We start from the raw sequence: 22,886 nt of genomic DNA on the forward strand, positions 1-22,886 counted from the left end.
GACTAATTTTGCAGAGATGGCTGCCATCTTGTTTTTTGCTCTTACTACCACTAGATGGCACAACAAAGTGTCCCAAACAAGGACAACAGGTCTAAGTTAAGTAGAATGAAGTAAGGTCAAGTAAACCCAAAATGTGATGTCCTCATATGAGGACACTGGGTTTCAGGAGGATATTCCTGTTGCAGGTGTTAGAGGGATTTTACTGTTATTAATCGGTCAAAATAAAGCTAATTTTGGCTAATTCATGTATACTGTTACCGTAGATAATCTTTACTGAGTGTATTTTACATTTATCAGTAAAATAACCAGTAACTATTTAGATAAATATATTGGGGTAAAAGTACAATATTTTAGCCCTACAAAATGTATTTAAGTAGAAGTATAAAGTTGTATAAAACTGATTTACTCATGTAGGAAGTTAGCACAAACAGCTCAAGTACAGTATTTGTGTTAATGTAGCCTAGTATTTGCAGTTTGCCAAGCTTTAGACACCATGTTTTTTGTTCTAGGGTTTCACTATCTGAGTTACAGAAAGTACAGTTATTCAAATCCGAATGAAACGTTTGGTGTGAGAAGTCATTACATGTTTAAATCATTTATTTATTCACTATTTTAAAGAAAACTCTAGCCTTAGGTGGACTTGGAAAAGAGAAGCATCCGGTTCTTGTTATAACTGTACAATTACTGCTGTATCATTGGAACATGTCTTCGCTTCAAGGCTAATGGAAAACAAACTGAAGTGAGAACATTCACTGAGAATTTATCACTGCATTTTGGTTTAGACATCAGCTCCTGTTTTGTTTAGGCCCTCGCCACAGCACACGCGCTTTTTACTCAGGTGACCATAAACTAGTAGTTGAAACCACGCCCCCATTTGCGCGTGCGGGTCAACGTTAGGTTATGGAGTCACCCAATTGATATGGCAAGACTTTGTTACCGCAATGCGCAAAAAACATAGTTTGCTAAATTGACTTAGTTTCCCCTTGACGCAAGTTTATATCCTAATGGAGGCGAAGTGCAGCAGCGTCTGGAGGAGGCGAAAGTGAGTAAAACCAGCCGAGTTCAGAGTTCAACAATGTCAGCGAAGTTTAAATCTTACCGGCTAGCTTAAATCAGTTCAGGCCCCTCGCCTACGTTCCCGCTGCTGCTGCTACTCTATGGTACTGCAGTCGACGACCCTGAGTTATTTTGGAGTTAACAAATTAAACTGACGTTACGTCTTTTTACACCGTCGCCGAGTCAGTTTATGAAACCAGTCTTTTCAGAGAGCATGGCGTGAGGACAGAAGCTGGCTAAGGTAAGTCCTGCATAAAGGCGTTGGTCTCACAGTAATTTCAACACTGCTAGAGCAGCAGCAGCAGCAGCATTAGTGGATAGCCTTTTTTGTAACTTATTCAGAAGTTCTGACTTTCATTGCCACGGTTTAAAGTCCCCTCCCCCCCACACTTTTTTACGAAACACAGGAGAACCATGCTTCACCCCAGGTGTACCAAAGACTGGAGAGATATTGACACTGCCCCCTTCACGAATGAAATGGTGAGTAACGTGTTTTTTAAGTAGGCTATCATGGCATTGTTATTCTGATGTGTTGTTCAGCATGTAACAGTGTCACTGTCATTGTATTGAAACGTGAATGCAGCAAGACAGCCAGTGATGTGTTGGCTCTGCGCAGTGTGTATGTGCTCTTTGGGGTTGTTTAGTCTAGTATGTTCACCTTTTAACAGAAGAGTTGACAGGTAATTTCTCCTTGTTTAACAGCCCCTAAGCTTGCCTAGAAAACTTCATTATGTGCACCTAGCTAAAAGCATTGCAATCTCATACCAAAACAGTAAAAACATATACTGTACTGCACTACACTATAGGGGTGGGAATCACCAGAGGATCCATGACACAATATTAACACAACACTCAAGTCACAATACAATAGTATTGCAATTTAAAATATGTTGTGATATGCTGAGTATTGTGATATATTGTGATTTATCAACGTTTTTCAACTGTAAATAATGTCCCCAAAGGAAAACTTTGTCAACATCTGTTTTATCTAATAAGATAAAGTTTTCAGACTCTTCATTTCACTCCAGCCATTTTTTGTAGTAGCAAAATGTATCTAGTGGACTGAAAAAGCAATTGATTACATTATTCTAGTAGGCTACCTTAGGTTTAATTTGTATTTGTCATATTAATGATTTAGATAATGAAAAAATACTTAGCACTGTGGGACAATACAATATATCCACACAAAATGTTGTGATACTATGCTGTTTGGATTTTTTTCCTCCACCATTATACTATACTAACTTTTAACACCCGCAGGTATTTAATCTACCCTCATTGAAATAAAGGGGTTGAGCAAAATCATTGAAACACTTAACACATTATGATTCAGCAGCACCACAAACAGTTTGAACAACTGAATGTTACAACTTTATTGAAGGTCACAGTCGTTGCTGGGTCAGTGTGTTTTAGACTGCATTAGTTTTAGCAAGGTGTATTTCATAAGTTGGCAACTGACTGCTAATCTGAGGCCTGTCCATCTCACATTTGCTCTGGCTCAGACTGTGTGTAGGGTGCCCCTTACTGTAAGTCTTGAAAATTAGTTTTGGACTTGGTTATTAATTGTTCAACCCTTAGGCCCAGTAAGGTTAAAATATGTCCATCCTCTCCATGTCTAAGTGACTTTTACTCTACGTATGCACTACATGACTGTATCTTAGCCCATTAGTGCAGCTTTTCATATGGGCTCTGCTGTGCTGCATTGGTCTCCAGGTTCTTGTTACGTGCTGATTTGTTCTTAGTATTTAAATTTTTACTTGCATTTTAATATTTCATTAACATTCTAATACAGCAGCCTGCCTTTTCCATTGTTGGCTCCTTAAATCTCTCCTCTTGTTCTCTATCAGCCCAAACCTATTATTATGTCAGCCCTCTGCAGAGTGTACTCCTCTTACAACAGCCAATCAACAACTAGCAATTATTAACCAAGCATACCTAAGGAAAAGCCTTTTTTCCCCTTAGTTTTGGTTCTGCTGAGCTTTATCGTCTCCTCAGTGACATAGCTTTCATGTCTCTGAAGTGCAACTTGCCACTTTGACTCCTTTGTGTCAGTGCTTCAAAGTAAACAAACTGAGACCTTGATAGTCAACACAGCATAAGGTTAACTCTGACTGCTACCACACACAAATGCACACACACACACACACACACACACACACACACACACACACACACACACACTTATGACACATATCACATCTTGTGCACTGAACAAGTACTGTAATAGCTTTCATGAACTGTATGTAATTGGAATAATGGCTACTTTACAGCTTCTGATTATAGATTCTATCAAAAGAGATTTTCTTGGCACCCCATGTTTAACACAGTTTTCTCACTAGATTATTAAAGCTGCATTAGTAAAGTCAGAGTTGTAAGGCTTTTAATGTAATGGCAATATTGGTTATGTTACTATACTTTCAAGTCTTTACCATATCTTTACAAAATGCAGTATGCTGCTATCCTGTTACATGGAAACTCGAAGGACCTAAAACTAATATTTAAGATGTCCTCTGCCTGATCCTGGTAAACTGTATGAAACAAACACACAGATAAATCCCTGTATTGTATTCCTTTTTGGTCTTGTGTGTTAAGCAAGGTCTTGGAAAGCCAGTCTAAAATAATAAGCAAAACAATGTGTTTCTGACCCTTGCTTTCATCAAAGAACCAGTCAGCACTTGTGATAAGAGAGAAAACATCTGTTGGCTTTGAAGAAAATTGCATTCTGTAAGATGCCCTGGTTGCGATAAAAATGCTATATTCATATACCACACAAGAGCAAGATGATAAACCATATCTTAAAACATTACAAGAAGAACAGGTCATGTTCAAGTGTGCAGACAAGCTTTGCTGTAAAAATGCACAGTTTTGTTTAAATACACTACACAGTAAAAAAAAAAAAACACACACAATGAATTATAAAAAATAGTCATACTATGAGGACTCATATCAGTTTTAAAAAAAGAAAATCCATAAAATAATAGAGAACCATAATAGGTTTGTATGATATAGATTCCTAATCCCATACCTGTGCTGTGTCTCTTTTCCCAATCTTAAATTTAGGGGGGAAAAAAAGCGGTGTATACCTTGCTGTGTGAAGCTAATTGGCACAAATAAGGTATCATGTGGACAGAGTTGTATTGGCTCTACAGGCTAAGGGCTCTTTTTTGATGGCGGCACAATGAGCAGTGCAAGCAGTGCTCCAATTGTTTGATGTTTTCCTTCTGTGTGGTAGTTTGGTGCCCAGTGCTAAGCGCGTGGTGCACTGGTTGGTAAAGGGGTGCAAAGAGATGGGGGGTCCAGGTAGCACAGAGACAGTTCTTGGTATTTTGGTAAAAATTGGGTCTCAGACTTTGTGCTCTATTAAAACCTTAAGTTCATTAAATACCTGCAGCCTCCTGAAGGCAGCAGGGGAAATATGATTATAAATCTGCAGCTTGGTATTTGTGAAGTACTGCGCTAGAGCGTAGTGGTATAATGCACAGCCATTCACTGCATTTACCTTACATTACATGTAAATGAAAGTGGGCTGCTACAAAATAACCACACACACCTTTATACACATCAGACAGGTCTGTTATAACTCAGTATTCAGCCTGTTTATATCAGAGACATCAGATTACTGGAACTCATTAATCCTGTTTATTACAGCCTCTTTTCCAACAACAACAACAACAACAACAAAAAAAATCAGTAGCAGCACAAAGCAAATGCTGCTGTGTCACATTTTATGATATGATGTAACTATGTACAACAAGAATTATGACTGAATTTGGGTTGGAATTATGCGATCAAATAAACGGCTTTACTAAACAGTTTTATTAAATCATTGTACAAATTAGATAAAACCCACTTCATCTGCCTCTGGATGCAGATTGGATGTGTTGTGTGTTTACACTGTGTCACTGCACCATCCAGACAACAGTTTGATTTTCTAAAGAAGCATCTTTCCATTTGTTCAGCAGTTATTGTCAAGCGTCACTGATTGGCACAACTGTTGAAACCAGCGATGTGACTGGCTGAGAGCATATGTGTTAATCACCACACCCTCCGATCTACATTCTGCATCACTTAGCCCTCCTGCACTTTGCGCTGTTGCTCTTAACATGAACTGAAACAGCAGGTGTGCTTGGAGATGCCCACACAGCCTGAGCATTTGATACCAACTACCCTAAGCCTGTTGTCAACTTGTATGATTAAAATATTGTCCTGCCTTGGCTGAATGAAAGTAACTGATGAACACTGGATTTCATAACAATGTTGAAAAGAAACTAATTCATTATGGATCAGTCACGTCTGGGCGACACCCGACATGGTCCAGTGGATCAAATCAGTGCATTCCTATTTCCCTCTGTCTTGTGCATACATACATTATATTTAAATGTTACCAAGAATATTCTAACTATACATTATGTTGTTATCCAAAATGTCACTTTAGTTAGATGATTTACTGAAGTTTCACTTTCTGTTGGCCTGACTCTAAGAGCATTACATTTTGTAATATGTCTTAAAATAACAATTTTATTATTGTCATTAATAATATTGAGGATGGTAACAGTGAATTTACCATCAGTACTGATTTTGACCATGTTTGTTGATCATCATTTGAAAATATAACATCCTAAAACTGATAGTTTGTCAGTGTGTTCAGCCGTTTTTCAGTCTAGCAGTCTCACTATAGCTTCATATTGCCCTGGATACCACTCATATTAATTCAGACATCAGTCATGTTGGTGATAAATTTTGACTTGTACAGTAGATGAGTAATATGATGTATTACTGTATGTGCGTAGGATGTAGGGGTTATATTACAGAACATATTTTTATAATGGGTGACGCTCTTTTCACTCAGAAGATCCTCTCTTGCCACCTTTGGATGTCCTCTTGATTTATTGTCTTATTTCACATCGTGTTGGGAAATGTCTAACCGTTTTTACTTATAAAGGCCAGTCAGTGTGACAGGTTGGTCATTTCTGTGAACTGGTCTGGGACCCATTTGTCCTCCAATATGAGTTCTTACACTCCTAAGTTGTTCTCTTTTAAAATTAAAGTTGGTGTGTGGTAGTGCAAAGGCTAAAGGTCGTATACACATTACATCAGTGTCAATGCATTTAGATTTGAGTTGTGGAAGCAGAGATGTCATTTATACTGTGGATGCTGAGGACACTGGGGACTAGGGATGCATGATTTTTTTGTTGATATCTGATATGCCAATGTGTAACAACTAATTTGACCGATGGCCGATACCAATATCAGTGTCGATGTATCCACTTGTTCCCCTCCCTAATTTTAGTGATCATCAAATCTCTTCTCTCGTGGAATGAACATCATATTATGCATGCATACTCCTATTGTGTCCACCAGCTGCTGCCCACCAGCAGATGGAGACATGAAATACAATACTTTCCAATGTATGTAATATTCATTAATTGTGCAAATTAAGAAAACGCATGCTGGTTGTTTCTGATAGTTCATTTTAAAGCCAGTATCAGCCAATACCGATGAAGTGCTAATATTGTCGTGCATCCTTACCGGGGACACGTCCCCACCACTTTTTGAAAAAGCAGATTTTGTCATCATTACGTTTTAAAAGCACAATTTGTGTAGGATGTTTGGAAAAATAGCTTGCACCAAGAAATGATAACTAACAAATGAGAACACTTTGAGAAAGGTTTTTGCACAATAAGAAAACATCCAGTTTAATGCAAGTATAGAAGAAAGAAATGTACATTGTCCAAAAAAAGCCATGTAAGCTTTAAAAAAATCCCCCCAGTCTGCTGATTCTAAAATGACCACAAAACACTCAGTAACTTTAACAGATTATTGACAGTTTCTTCTTGTCCAAGTTTTCCATTCTCTGTGTGTGAAAATAACAACACATTTAGGGGTTTATAAATGAATTAATGTTGCAGTGATGTGAATAGGTGCCACATTCACATTGAAAGAAGTTACTTCCCCAAACCAAGAGAATGAAAGGGTAAATCATGTAAATCTACGTGTGTTGACTCAGCAGGGATAACATGAAATGAGAAAAGTTGATCTACAGGAGAATAAATATTTTTATATGTCACGGAATGTAAAGGAAAACAGAATGGAAATCATTCTGTTTTCCTTTACATAATTATAGACATTTCTACAATATTCCAAATTTCAACAAATTTCCTAGAGGAGGTACCCCAGCTTCTTAAGCGCCCCCCCAATGTTGAAATGAAACCTATATTGACAGTTTTAACACTCTGTTTTTTCCTAATCGCCATAATGAAATGCTCTGATCTCTTGCCAATCACCCTATTACATTGCCTAAGATCGCACTTGTTGAAGACTTTTCAACACAAAGTAACGCCCTTGTACGTAAGCACTGTTTGTGTTAATTTTACACTGTAAGAATTAAATAGCCACTGTGTCAGTTTTTCCCTGCAAGGTTCTGTTAACTAAGAACAGACTAAAGATGCAACCCAAACTGCTCCTTTGGAGCTTTTTTTTAGAGTAGTGGCTTGGCAGTAGTGAAAAAGTACAATAAAACTTTATCAACTTTCCCTGAATAAATAAGGTTTCAAAATCTGTGCAGTGAAACACCATTATATACTCAGCTGACCAGTGAGCAGCAAGTTGCAGCCTGAGAGGACCTTGTGAATGAGACCCCTGTGTCTGTCTTTAGCTCATGTGCCAGTCACCATTAATGCTTGTTGCACCAGCATGGCTTTTCCCTCTGCCTGACACTCAGTTGTACTCAGTCTACCCTCAATTGCTGTCACTTGTGTCCTAAAGGCTGTCATCTCCACTTTGTGCTCCATTGCCACCATGTCTTCTCCACTGCTCTATTTTTCCCAGTTCAGTCAGGCTTGTGGCTGTTTGTCAGCAGAGGCTGATAGCCCAGTTATTTGGTTTAGCTGTCTGCCCCCCTGTTGGTCTGCCACTATATTTTGGCTCCAGTGAGACATTTCATTATCTATCAGTGTCTTGGCATTTCTTACAGTACCTCATGCTCCTTGTTTTGCTCAATTTAATAAACTAATGTCATCCTATCTTGAAACGTCTATGCAGTACATACAGGCATGCATGCCTACAAACATTGCTTGGTAAGGTGTGTGTGTTTGTGAGTTGTAAATTATGGTAGTTCATTTCAGTTTTTAGTTCAGATAAAAGCACCTTAATGTTCTCAATAATTTGAAGTGATATCTGTCAAGAATGCAAGGCAGAATCACACCTGTAGAGGTCAGCATCTGTCTAATCTTTTTCTAATGGAATATGGATATTATGTGAACAGAGTTTTATCAGCCTTCCTCCTCAATAGCTGGAACAATATTTTCACAGGGAAAACATTTCTCTTCCATAACCATGAATATGGCTCAACAAAAATAACAAACTGTCTAAAATAAGTGATGATTCCCACATATTTGCTTACCGGACTGCAATGTATTGTTCATCACAAGGCTAGATTGTTGATTTCACTTGCAATGTATGATTTTTTTTAAATGATTGGGCAAGATTGCAGATGCAGATTTCAACTGAACTATCCACTAAAGCTGTAATACTCCACTGCTTCTGTACAGGGATTTGATACATAATACTCAGTTCAAGAAATAATACTGTTTCAGCATATCAATATTTGTGCTTATGATTCTGCCGTCTCAGTTTGGTTTATTCTGTGGAACAAATAATATTTGTTTCTTTGGCACAAAATAACAGTGTTGACCTATGAATATTGTTAATTAGCATATTTGGTGTGATAAAACAAACTGATTACACAGCATATGATGACTTTCTTAATATAGGTAATTTAAACAACACTTTGACAGGTGAACAGCTTGGGAAAATATTCATAAATCTTGAAAACAAGTTAGCATACATTTTTTTTTGCAGCTGCATGCCAAAGTATTTAATATTTATGTGTCAGTTCTTGTTAGTGGCCATGTCATACCACTGCCATTTTCCAACACAGTGATTCAAAGCCTTAACAATTATGAGGCAGAACTCGTCAAAACTAAAATGCCCCTTGGCAATTGGCATTTCTCAGTATAATGTCCTTGATTAGACATTAAAACATGTGTCATTTATATATTTGAAGTAGTGTATATGTACAAGATGTACCATTTTTATATAACTTGCTTCTCCCAAAGCTCCTCCTCCTCTTTTCTGTATTTGGAGCAGTTATAGGAGTGCTTCATCTAGCCAATTATAATTAGCTGAATGTATCAATGTCATAACATGCCAAACTGGATTAATATCTAAATTTGTAAATGTTCATTGCTTCAGGTAAAGCCTGTAACATATAAATTAATTACCACTCTTTGCAATTTAATTGGCAAATTAATTTGCACTAAAGAAGTGGCACATTTTCATGGCTGATTGCCAAACCAGTATATTTTTCAGTTGTAGGCCTAGATGAACAGTACATCGGCTAATCTACTCTGAGTAATCGGAACATCCCTTGTAGATACATACACAAATAGCCCCTTTGACATGTGTTTAATTGGAAAGTCAGAGAGCAGGATTGCCTCTACTGCAGAGCTGCTTGAGCAGTTTGGGCTTCAGTGCCATGTTCAAAGGGACTCCATAGAGGTTCTGTGTAACATAGATGCAATATCAGTCACCCTCCAGTCTCCTGCGCGTTGTACACCTACAGGTTGCTGCTACCAGATATCAAAACAGCAACCTTTCAGTCATCAGACAGCACCCCTACCCCAGCCTACTGCCCCAGGAGAGTTTTCATCGCCAGTTGTCAGCAGGACATAGGTTTTGAAGTGTTGGTGAATAAAACGATAAACTCCTCTACCCCTGTGATATAAAGAGCATGGTATTCCATGAACTTCAAGTGAAGGCTGACACGAGGATTTTTTTTTTTCTTTAAATGAATAATATAGTCCAGTACAAACAACCACATGGGACTCTCTCAAACTCTGCTGAGCTAGAACGTCCATTTTTATGAAAGCACTGCTTCACACTGATATATGGTATTTACACTGAGGAGGCACTGAGTTTAACAACAGTGTCTCACTGAAGGAAACTTTGGAGCTTCCTTCCATATTTCCTGTCCACAACCCCACTACTCACTGCCGTATTGTAGTTTCACTGTTATGAAGGATTTGACAGAAGAAAAAAAGCAACAGTGACATTATTCCACTTGCCCACTAACCATCTACACAGAGCAGATCAGTGTATGTATTGTCCTAATTACCAGTGATAGGCTGACTACCCACGACATGTCTCCCACCACCGCAAGTTAACGCACAACCATAAATCCCCCTTAAAAAAGGAATTAAAAGATGGAATAAATAATAATAATAATAATAATAATAATAATAATAATTATAAATGAGTATTGATGAGTATTATTGAATAATAAGAAACACCACATGCTGAAAGCTGCAATTGAGAGCGAGTAAAGCTAGTTACAAGCAAGCAGAGGAGTCAAAATAGATAGCCAAAATGTATATATAGGCTTAAATAGTTGAAGTGCCTTGCACTGCCGCTCAAAGTGGTATTACAGTAGTACAAATGAATGGACCTACGCATCATCCTCATGTCGAGGATGAAGACATTTTAACAATTGTGACCGTGAATTGAACTACCGACGTGAAACCTAAGCAGTGCACTGCTGGGGATGGGGACCAGCAGCAAAATGTTTGTTTAGCAACCTTAAAAAATCATTATCAGATCAAATGTATGCTATATTTAGAGTATTAACACTACTTTACCTTTAACTGAAGCCATTAATGGCCTCAGTTCCCCATTTTTGTGGTTGTCAGAGCTACCAGATTCCATTGACAAAACCAGTAGTTTTTGTTTACGCTTACTGAATAAAGGAGCTGTTGGTGTACTGCTGCCTTGATCACTTAGATAGCTTGTGTTATTGTGTGACTTTCGTCAATCTTCTAAACGCCAAAGTCACAACATGAACAAAACAACAAACTCTTGTGTTCACTGATGTTAAATCACCGTTTTTCTCAGTGGAGTCTGGCTTTGATGAGAGCTATATGTCAATTTCAGTTCCTCACTGAAAATCGCTTTCCAAAGGTAAAGTAGTGAAAATATATTAAGAGTATACTTAAACATTTTTTTAGGTGGAACTTTTTTAGGTTGCTAAAATGTTTTGTTTTTGACCCCTCCACTGCAGTACATTGCTTGGCTTTTCATGTCAGACTCCAAACTGGGGGCATGCCAACTGACATCTACTGTATGTAATACTCTAAGGATAAGTACCTCATACAACTTCAAAAGAGACAAGATACCGAACCATCCCTTTAATAGTGTTAAATAACATTCAGTTTAAAATAGATTCAGATGTGAACACATTAGGACATAATGGATGGTGTCAATGAAGGTGTACTTGAGCTCAGCTGACAGGGCTGTGGGAGTATGTCAGATAAAAAGATGGTTGGGAATCACTGGAGTAGATGATACAGAAACCTACAGGACCACAAAAATGAGTGTTAAAGAGAGACAGACTTCAGACAAAAATAAATAAATGGAGGAAATTGGATTGAATCTTTAATCTCACTGAAATTGTAAACCATCAGCAGAAGATTTTTTCTTTCTGGAAAGGTAACAGTCCTGTAAAGCACAACGTGGTAGTACAACTAGTTTTAGTGGGTAAACAGAAAAGATCATTCAGCATATAGGGTTTGTACTGAGGCAGTCAGTTGAGAGATGTAGTTCAGGTTGGAGGGCTAGCTGAGTAGGCGGACAGGTATTGGGAAGAGGCTGCAGTAGCGGCAGGCAGAGCCAGTGGAGATGGACTAATTCCACCTCCCACAAATCCTCCAACAGTTGATTGCCTGGGTGGGCAGTGTCGGAGGCAATCCTCCCTGCCCTCCTCTTTGCTCTGGCATTAGGCGACTGCTCAGTGGAGAGCAACTGGCAAGCAATGACCCTCTCAGCTGGATGACACACTGCAGTTTTTTCCCTGGAGCAAGAAGAAATGGAGCTGTGGTGGACCGCAGAGGATATCAGGACAGTCTTGATTGTCGATCTTTATCCTTGGACAGGATATGTTCTGATATGTTTATCCTCCTTATTTGTCACAGAGAAAAACATATGTGCTATTCTTTTTTTTAAAGAAAGCTGCAGCTTTTTTATTTGAGCAAGTTGGAGATGATGGTAGTAAATGTTTTAGACTTTTCGCTAAAGATAGTATGAATTCATGGGCACAAAAGTCAGACATTGTTTCTGCTGTTTGATGTGCTGACCATAAATGTGTTTTTAGGACACAGTGATGCCCAATAGTATTACTAATGCCAATTAGTATTCAAAATATGAGCTTTGTCATGCCGTGGTCTAAAGGATTTTAGGCAAGGCTCTATGTTTTTCTTACTGTGTGCTGCTCACTGATTGCAATCATGCATTAAATGCCAGAATATTAACATAAGTGTATCCAAATTAGAAAGGTCATGTCAGTTAGGATTTGGGCTCATCCTAGTTACAGAAAACACAATATGGCATTTACAATATATGTTACAGATTATTAATGAGCATGTATAGACATTGACTGTGCCATCTGTTGTAACATGCCTATCCTGGTATAGTAGATGTGCTACTATCGATACATTTAGATATGGCTGAGCAATATGGAGAAAATCAATATTGGTTGGCCACGATAATGGTCATCTGTGTTCACAAAAACAGAACTATATTCAATCATGCAATGCACGTTTGAATTTGTCACTATATTCAGTGTCTCTCTTTCTCCTGCTTTCTCTGTGCTTCACCCATACAAATAGAGTGAATATAAATGACCGCTGTGGTCAGTCAAGTTCAGAAGAAAATGGCGTTTGTTGTTATGCAAAGTGTGTCACACTCACTCGACTGAGAACTTTTAGTCTAATAGTTTAGGAAACCAAACGTTTTTTCAGCTTCAATCTGTGACTTTACAGTTAACATAACCTTTCAGACACACATAATTGTGTTGTCCTGTTAAACTAACATTGTCTATTAATGTTACAGACGGGGATGACTGATAAAGTTTTCTGCTTAGCTCCCGCAGTAACGTTAGAAGTTATATTTTAGTTTGAAGCTGGCAACACCAGCTGCTCAGCTGCTCAGCTGCTAGTGAGGGGAGGGGCTGTACCTGCCATCTGCAGGATGCTGTGTTTACTTCACTAAATATTTCCAAAGAGCGCTTTTTCCTTTATTCATTTTTGACCAAAACTGGCTGCTCTGATCCTCCTGCAGCCGCGCTGGCCATATTACAGCAACAGAAATGTGTGCATGCATGCACAGCGACGACAACAAGCCGGGTTGCAGCGAGGGCTCTGTGCCTGCCAGACGCTGCGTGCACAGCGCGTGTCCATCAGACCCGTTGTGCGCACGTGACAGGCGCTGAGGTGGCGTTCACTGTTAGTATCGATACTTTTGTAAATTAGTATTGTATCCGGATACAGCATTTGAGTATCGATACTTTTTAGAATATCAATACTTTTGACAACCCTATTAATGACAACAAACAACAAGGAATAACAGTTAGTGATATTTTTCTTATTTGAAAATGTACTGCTCCTCTTCTCACTTGGTCGTTAGTGCAAAACCTCACCTCAGTGAGTTTGTGACTTGCCGCAAGTCGGTTTGTTTCAATGACACATCTTTTTTATCCTAATTCTATACATCAATGTCGATAAACGTGTTATGAAGTTAAAAAAAAAAACAAAAAAATTGCAGTTGATTGATTTGGTTTATTGATCTCAGCATGCTATTATGCAAAATAGCGTATACTGCCTATTGGAACCAATTAAGGGTATTACATCATATGCTTCTGTATCTGTATCTATTTGTAGCTATGTGTGCTGGGTAGCTCTCTCCTCAACTTTTTTCATGTTTATAAAAATGTGTTGTCCGTGGGGGCATTTCAATATTGCCCAACCCTATTTGGACCAAATACCTCAATACTGATATTGTGACGATATTGCATGTTTGACTATTGATGGTTTCACAAAATGCGTACGTTTATTCATAAATAATTATCAGTAATGTGGATATAATGACTGGTGGTGGGTAAAGGTAAATAATAGCAGCTAGAGCAGTCTGATAAGTTCAGAAAATTACATCACCTTACTTAGCCTTTAAATCCAGGCATAGACAACACTAGGGTTGGGACTCGTTAGGATTTTAACGATTCCAATTCCTTACCCATTCCTTCTTAACGGTCCGATTCCTTACCGATTCCTCTTACCGATTCCTACATTATATTCATTATACTTCCTATACTAAACAAGTATATAATAAACACAAATGCAATCATACAAATACAAAAACTTTATTCTAACTGTTGCACAGTACAATTAGATGAAAATTCACATTTGTGTGTGGTGTATATTTCAGATTTAGAGCTTGTATCATTTCCCTGAGAATATATAACAACAAGACGTGATTCTCTGATTTCTACAGTAACACTATTACCTCAAATTAACAGCAATGTAATAAAAAATACTTATATGCATTCATGCTTGGGCACTGTTATTTACGTGACAACACCTTAACAGAACTCACACACACATTGGCTGTTTGTTTCTACCGCTCCCCTCGCTGGAAGCGGACCTCCCGCCGCCTCCGCTTTGATTCATTCATTCATTCATCTTCTAACCGCTTCATCCTCTTGAGGGTCGCGGGGGGGCTGGAGCCTATCCCAGCTACATCGGGCGAGAGGCAGGGTACACCCTGGACAGGTCGCCAGACTATCGCAGGGCTGACACATAGAGACAAACAACCATTCACGCTCACATTCACACCTACGGACAATTTAGAGTTACCAATTAACCTAGTCCCCAATCTGCATGTCTTTGGACTGTGGGAGGAAGCCGGAGTGCCCGGAGAGAACCCACGCTGACACGGGGAGAACATGCAAACTCCGCACAGAAGGGCTCCCACGCCGAACCGAACCGGCAACCCTCTTGCTGTGAGGCGAGAGTGCTAACCACCACACCACCGTGCCGCCCATCCGCTTTGATTAAATGCTGAAAATTAAATAAAAGAGGGAGACAGGTGTCTCCTTTATCTTATTTTGTTATATTTCTCCCTCTCTCCTTGCTGGAAGCGTCAGACCTCCCGCCACCCGCTCCCGTCTCAAACATGGAAGTCTCCCTCTCCGCTGAGCAGGCACGCCCAGCCTGTTAAATAGCCTGTAACCATAACAACTGTGTGACACAAACTCAGTGCTTTAGTGATTAGATAATGTCAGGCTCGGTCGGGTTCGGACAGAAATATGCGCCAGTGCCGCACTCTAATGGAAATGCGCGTGATGTTTTTTTTTTGTTTTTTTTTACAATCTAGGAACTGTTACGCCAAATGTGATGGAACTGGTTCCGGAACCGGAACTTTGGACCCGGCTCCAAAAAAGAACCGGATCCGGATCCCAACCCTAGACAACACTTAGGATAGTACGATATCCAAAATCTAAGACGATATCTTGTCTCTCTTATGTAGGGATGCACCGAAATGAAAATTTGTAGCCGAAGCCAAATAAAATTAAACGCTAGGCCGAATACTGAATGCTAGGCTTGTGCCAGTTTGAAAATTTTCCAACTGGTTTGATTTAAAGGCAAATATCTAACTGAACCGATATATCAAATTACATACCTAATTTTACCACTGGGGGTCGCATTTGAGCTATTTTTCCCAATAAAAGCCCATTATACAGTACAGGCCAAAAGTTTGGACACACCTTCTCATTCAATGCGTTTTCTTTATTTTCATGACTATTTACATTGTAGATTCTCACTGAAGGCATCAAAACTATGAATGAACACATGTGGAGTTATGTACTTAACAAAAAAAGGTGAAATAACTGAAAACATGTTTTATATTCTAGTTTCTTCAAAATAGCCACCCTTTGCTCTGATTACTGCTTTGCACACTCTTGGCATTCTCTCCATGAGCTTCAAGAGGTAGTCACCTGAAATGGTTTCCACTTCACAGGTGTGCCTTATCAGGGTTAATTAGTGGAATTTCTTGCTTTATCAATGGGGTTGGGACCATCAGTTGTGTTGTGCAGAAGTCAGGTTAATACACAGCCGACAGCCCTATTGGACAACTGTTAAAATTCATATTATGGCAAGAACCAATCAGCTAACTAAAGAAAAACGAGTGGCCATCATTACTTTAAGAAATGAAGGTCAGTCAGTCCGGAAAATTGCAAAAACTTTAAATGTGTCCCCAAGTGGAGTCGCAAAAACCATCAAGCGCTATAACGAAACTGGCACACATGAGGACCGACCCAGGAAAGGAAGACCAAGAGTCACCTCTGCTTCTGAGGATAAGTTCATCCGAGTCACCAGCCTCAGAAATCGCAAGTTAACAGCAGCTCAGATCAGAGACCAGATGAATGCCACACAGAGTTGTAGCAGCAGACCCATCTCTAGAACAACTGTTAAGAGGAGACTGCGCGAATCAGGCCTTCATGGTCAAATAGCTGCTAGGAAACCACTGCTAAGGAGAGGCAACAAGCAGAAGAGATTTGTTTGGGCCAAGAAACACAAGGAATGGACATTAGACCAGTGGAAATCTGTGCTTTGGTCTGATGAGTCCAAATTTGAGATCTTTGGTTCCAACCGCCGTGTCTTTGTGAGGCGCAGAAAAGGTGAACGGATGGATTCCACATGCCTGGTTCCCACTGTGAAGCATGGAGGAGGAGGTGTGATGGTGTGGGGGTGTTTTGCTGGTGACACTGTTGGGGATTTATTCAAAATTGAAGGCACACTGAACCAGCATGGCTACCACAGCATCCTGCAGCGACATGCCATCCCATCCGGGTTTGCGTTTAGTTGGACGATCATTTATTTTTCAACAGGACAATGACCCCAAACACACCTCCAGGCTGTGTAAGGGCTATTTGACCAAGAAGGAGAGTGATGGAGTGCTGCGGCAGATGACCTGGCCCCCACAGTCACCAGACCTGAACCCAATCGAGATGGTTTGGGGTGAGCTGGACCGCAGAGTGAAGGCAAAGGGGCCAACAAGTGCTAAACACCTCTGGGAACTCCTTCAAGACCGTTGGAAAACCATTTCAGGTGACTACCTCTTGAAGCTCATGGAGAGAATGCCAAGAGTGTGCAAAGCAGTAATCAGAGCAAAGGGTGGCTATTTTGAAGAAACTAGAATATAAAACATGTTTTCAGTTATTTGACCTTTTTTTGTTAAGTACATAACTCCACATGTGTTCATTCATAGTTTTGATGCCTTCAGTGAGAATCTACAATGTAAATAGTCATGAAAATAAAGAAAACGCATTGAATGAGAAGGTGTGTCCAAACTTTTGGCCTGTACTGTAGGTGTAATGCGCTTCCAATCCACTAGGAGGCAGTAATGCTGTATTAACCGCCAACACACACAAGGTTACACAAGAAGAAGAAGAAGAAGAAGAAGGACTCCCAAGACGTTAGGGCAAAGACGGTGGATAAACCAGTAATAATAGTAGTAATAGTACAGTATAGTATAGAGTGACCATATTTTGATTTCCAAAAAAGAGGACACTCAGCCGGCCACGACATACTACGACATCTACTTAAATGATACTTGCAGTTTACTCAACGATGCCTGATAATTTTAATATATTTAAAATTTATATGCATGGATAGAAAATTCAGTTATATTACAAAATAATATCTCTCAAAGACAGAAATTCAGACACACACACACACTAGAGTGTGGCGATCCAAGCCCGATGGTACCCGACGGGTCGGCCGGGTTTGGTCAAAAATGTAGCTATAAATTGTATTTGGGCTCGGGTCGGATTCAGTCACCTTTCAGTGAAAATGTAGTGTAAAAATAAATCAAATCCTATTGTCTGTCCTGTTTATTGCTTGGGCACTGTTATTTACGTGACAACACCTGAACATAACACACACAGACACACATTGGCTGTTTGTTTCTACCTCTCTCCTCGCTGGAAGTCTCGGACCTCCAGCCGCCCGCCTCCGCCTTGATTAAACGCTGAAAATAAGATAAAAGAGGGAGAAAGGTTTTTCCTATTTTATCTTATTTTGTTTTATTTCTCCCTCTCCTCTTGCTAGAAGCGTCGGACCTCCCGCCTCCCGCTCCCATCTCAAACACAGAGGTCTCCCTCTCCGCAGCTGAGCACCCACGGCGCACGCCCGGCCTGTTAAATAGCCTGTAACCGTAACAACTGTGTGACACAAACTCAGTTCTTTGGTCATTAAATAATGTCGGGCTCGGTTCGGGTTCGGACAGAAATATGCTGCCCGTACCGCACTCTAACACACACACAAACACACGGAAAACCGGACATTATCATCAGTTTATAAAAGACCTCCGGACGCCCCGGACGGGACGTGAAAAGTGGACATGTCCGGGCAAAAGAGGATGTTTGGTCAGCCTAGTATAGTATATACTGTATAGTACAGTAGTAATCCAGTATCTTTGGTTAGGGCAACAAACTGAATGACTGTGGACTCCCTCGTGCTTTTCTCCGCCCCCAATTAAATTTGATCTCTCGCAGGAGTCCCTTTGCAGCCTCTGAGACAAACAAAACCAAACACTTGTAGGCTCCTCTACTTCATTTATAAACAAACATAAACCTTATTAAGTTGTCATAATGCATGTTACAATGTTGAATATGTGATCCCCGTTCAATCCACAACCGGCAGGATTCACCTTTCGTTTCTGCTGCTGGTTGAAATCTGTACTCGCACAGCGTGCTCCTGAATGATTTCTTTTGCTCGCACAAAACTATTTTTAGTCGCAAATGTGAGTAAAATGCTCGCACCGTAGAGCTCTATGGAAAACAAATCACTGTAGCATATAAACAAATCTAGCCTACAAGTAAAAAGAAATAAATAATAACTTTGACTGCTTAAGGATACTCAATAACTCAGTTAATACCTGAAATGTCACTGGAAAACAAACCACTGCAGCAGCATGTTGAGTGCCAGGTGGCCAGCGCGCGCCGTTACTGGACAGCGCATGGACACTCACCCTCTTGCGATTGGACTTTGAACTTATCCCACAGTAGTGGTACCTGAGGTACTGTAGTACTACGGTACTCCAACATTATGGTACCACCGTACATGATACCATAATGTTGGCGTACTACGGTACTCCAACATTATGGTATTATGTACGGTGGTGTTTTAGTACCGCAGTCTACTGTTGGTACCAGTATACTCCGCAACACTACTCTAGATAGTTCAGTATTACATTCTTTGCAAACTGCTTTTCTTCTATCACTCCCAAACACTTTGAAATATCGCCACACTGCCGACATTTTACTCCGTCCGTCACCGCACACTGTTTGATTGTGTCATCAAAACACGCCGCTATTATTCGGCCTTGTTTTTCACTTATTCCACAGAATACTAAATGTGTGGGTTTTTTTTGCAATATTCGGCTGAATATATTCGGTTACCGAGTATTTGGTGCATCCCTACTCATATCACCATATCAATATAATATCGACATATTGCCCAGCCCTACATTTTAGTAAAATATTACTTTGTATGCAGCAACTATTTTGCTACTCTGAAGTTTGCATTAAAACTTATGTCAGACTTTTTTCTGTATAATGGCAAAAAGTGAGCTTCTGTGATTTGACAGAAGCTCAAAATCCAGGGCCTTCGATTTTTCATGAACTGACGTATAGAGGATTATCTACAGGCTCTTGATGAGATTATAATTCAACTTCTTCCTAACCGTCCTCATTCTGAATTACTCACTCTTATTTCCTTTCGTTTTTAGCATGTGGAGACTTAATACTAAATATCGGAGACAGATGAGTACAACTCATGAATCTCATACATCAAGCGCACATCTAAATGTCACACTTTGAGAGACTGAAGCGATCTCTGGTTCTTTTTCTTGCACACACACACACACACACACACACGCACACACACACACACACACACACACACACACACACACACACACACACACACACACACACACACACACACACACACACACACACACACACACAAAATTCAGTTTTGGAGCAGCCTGTATCAGCAAGCAAAAAACAAATGGTAGTTATCAAGATGAAGCACGCTGATAATAGGTTCACCTTCTCTTTTGACCTAATGGGGAAAATCAAAAGCAGGGGCTGAAACGGATTGCTGAATCGATATAAAGCACTTATCCAGATTGGGTGCTACTATAGGGACAACAGTGTTAAAGCTGGTAAGGTGGTCAGCCCCCTTTTATATGCTGCCTTTCTGTTGTCTCCTTTTCAAACAAGGAGTGATCCCTGTTAAAGAAATGCATGTGTGCACACTCAAACACTGACACACACACTGAAGCTAATTTTTTAAAAGGGTTGTTGAACGTGCATTGTTATGTGTTTCTGTGGTATTCATCTTTTAATACAACACACATCACTCAGTAATGAACAACATGTGCTTACTCTAAATTAGCATTGGTGCAGCTGTCAGGTATGATTCAGTACATGCACTGCTATCCCTCAGCTCTGTAAATGGAACATGGCCCCTAGCCTCGAACATGTTATCAAGTACAAGTGTCCATCTGCCGAATGCTGAGCATTTGACAGTTCATCAATAGTGATGCTATTAATAACCGGGTTCTAACACAACAGCCCAGGGACTTGGTTAGATAAGAAAACATTCGTCTCCTCAACAAGTCAATCCATTGTGCAGCATAAAAAGGCACGATTGCAATTAACAGACAAGGTACTCAATCAGCTGCCATCTCAGCAGTCATTCCACAGTTATCACATAAAACAAAGTGCACTTAATGAGGTAATGCCCAAGTATAGACTGTCATTAGATTTAATTATCTATGTGATACTTCTTGTAAGATACATTAAAAAGTGAGACTTCCATTCAGTAATGACTGAAGGAATGATTAGTCACTTGAGCTGTTAGTTTCAGTCTGAACATATCTGAACCTGTAGTCTGATAACTACTGTACTGGATTGGAGTGGTAACATTTATTTTTCTTTTAAAATTTTTCGAACAAAGTTATCAAGTACATACTGTACACCGTAGCTACAGTGACATTTTGTAGCTGCTACATGTCCATGTCAGGTTTAGGATTGATCTTTGCCTTGCCAGTCTGAAAGACCAACAGTTTGATGAGTCCCAGAGCTTTTAATTTGATATCCTCAAACATCAAACTATACTCACTCAGTATAGTTTTGGCAAGTGGAAGCTGTTTTTTAACAGTAATGTATGCATGATGTGATACAAAGGTGCTGTCCAATAAAATCAATGAGCATTTTAATGGATGTGGGTCAGTTTGTCCAATAATGTTATATACGTCTCTTACTGTAATTCAAGGCTAATTAAGCTAGGTAATTTAACTCACTCCCCTACTGCAGATTCATCGATCCAGATATACATGAAACACACTAAACACCACCAAGCATCACTCATGAATCAGTGCTGGGCAAGACAAACAAATAAAAAAAAATGCTTTTTTTAAAAAAAAAAATCAGCATCAGTTAATGTGCTGAAATACCAACATACTAGTTGAACACAAAGTTTCCTGTTGCATGCACAACACTGAATGAATTCTACATAAAATTATGTAACGGTAAGACAAGATGGCTTATTTTGGACCTGGTTCATTACACTTGTAAGGGAGATGGCTGGGATGAAACTGCAGCAGCTAAATTGCTGGTGTTTTAATGGTCATTTGAATTGATTTGTTTTTCAGGTGAACTTGATGTTAGACACTTTGTTGAAGAGCATCTTACCAGTCGGAAAGGAAAAAATTAAGTGGTTAATAATTGTGCACATTTTGTAATTCCATGTGGGATTGGGCCATGCTAAATCACAAACCCATTCTTTCAACATTTACCAAAGAGACCACTGCTCTCTTTAAGCTATTGGATAATGTGTGAAGTGCTGTATTACTCATCCTTTTAAAAACTAACACTAAACATTAATCATACTGAGGGTAAATCCTGGGGGGAAGTAAACTCCACACATACTTTTCTCTGTTTTCTATCAAACAAAATGACCTGGTGTGTTCAGCCTGGTTTATTGGGACAAATTTGGTCTTTATCAGGTTTTACAGTTCTAAATGTATTCGGGCACCTGATGGAAAAAAAATGCATGGAGAATCCCTGCTACCTATGTGCTGATGACATGTCTCAGTAATACAAGCTACGTTCATCCTTACTGTTTTAATAGTGCCTCTCCATGCCAACTTATCTGATGACATCACTGGGTAATGCAATTCTCTCCCTTGTTTTGCCTGGGTGTAAGAATTGAATTCTCATGTGATGCAATTCATAGCAATGAGTTTTATTCTATTGAAAAATAAAATAATTACAAGAATCCGAAAATTATGTCAGCAGTATACTACTTTGTAGTATAAAAGTGGATTTATATTCACTTTGAAAGAAAATCAAAGCCATTTGGTATTTTACCCTATCCATTTACACTTTCAGTGGGGAAGTTCATAAACTACACAGTTTATGGGTAACTTAAATGCAAATATTTTTACTGTTATGCATTACCTTTTGCTTAGCAATTTTATATTTATGCTACACATCAAAATGTTAAGCCACTTGCACATTAAAATTTTAACAATCACATTGTCACATTTGTGTACCAAAAAATAAGGGATCCGCTGATTTATTAGCTGCCCATCAGTGTAGGCCGATATTTGACTTGTTGACAGTCGTTGGTAGTGGCAGTGTCCATTGTTTTCTGTTGTCACATCAATTTTGCACAGGCAAAAAAACAGGGCTTGAAATGAATGGCTTCCCGTTGTTGCGGGGACAATAGAAAATGTGTTTGGGATGAACAGTGATCTTCCCTGGGATGCCATGGGGACAAAACGATGCAGAAAACTCACTATTGATGCGTCAGGGGATGCACCCTATTGTTTTCTGATTATGCTACATTGTGAACAACAAAACCGTG

General features: G+C 39.5%; 1 long non-coding RNA gene across 3 annotated transcripts in view; it reads left to right on the top strand.

Moving 5' to 3' along the window:
- Positions 1–897: 897 nt before the first annotated feature.
- Positions 898–22,886, top strand: part of LOC125897750 (uncharacterized) — a 103,542-nt gene continuing 81,553 nt past the window's right edge. For 2 of the 3 annotated variants that reach the window (XR_007450509.1, XR_007450510.1), the window contains exons 1-2: positions 898–1,297; positions 1,464–1,536. This is a non-coding gene — a long non-coding RNA (uncharacterized LOC125897750). The remainder of the gene's footprint in view (positions 1,298–1,463; positions 1,537–22,886) is intronic. The other variant, XR_007450511.1, reaches the window with a different exon arrangement.

This window comes from Epinephelus fuscoguttatus, linkage group LG12 (assembly GCF_011397635.1).
Source record: "Epinephelus fuscoguttatus linkage group LG12, E.fuscoguttatus.final_Chr_v1".
Lineage (NCBI taxonomy): Eukaryota > Metazoa > Chordata > Actinopteri > Perciformes > Serranidae > Epinephelus > Epinephelus fuscoguttatus.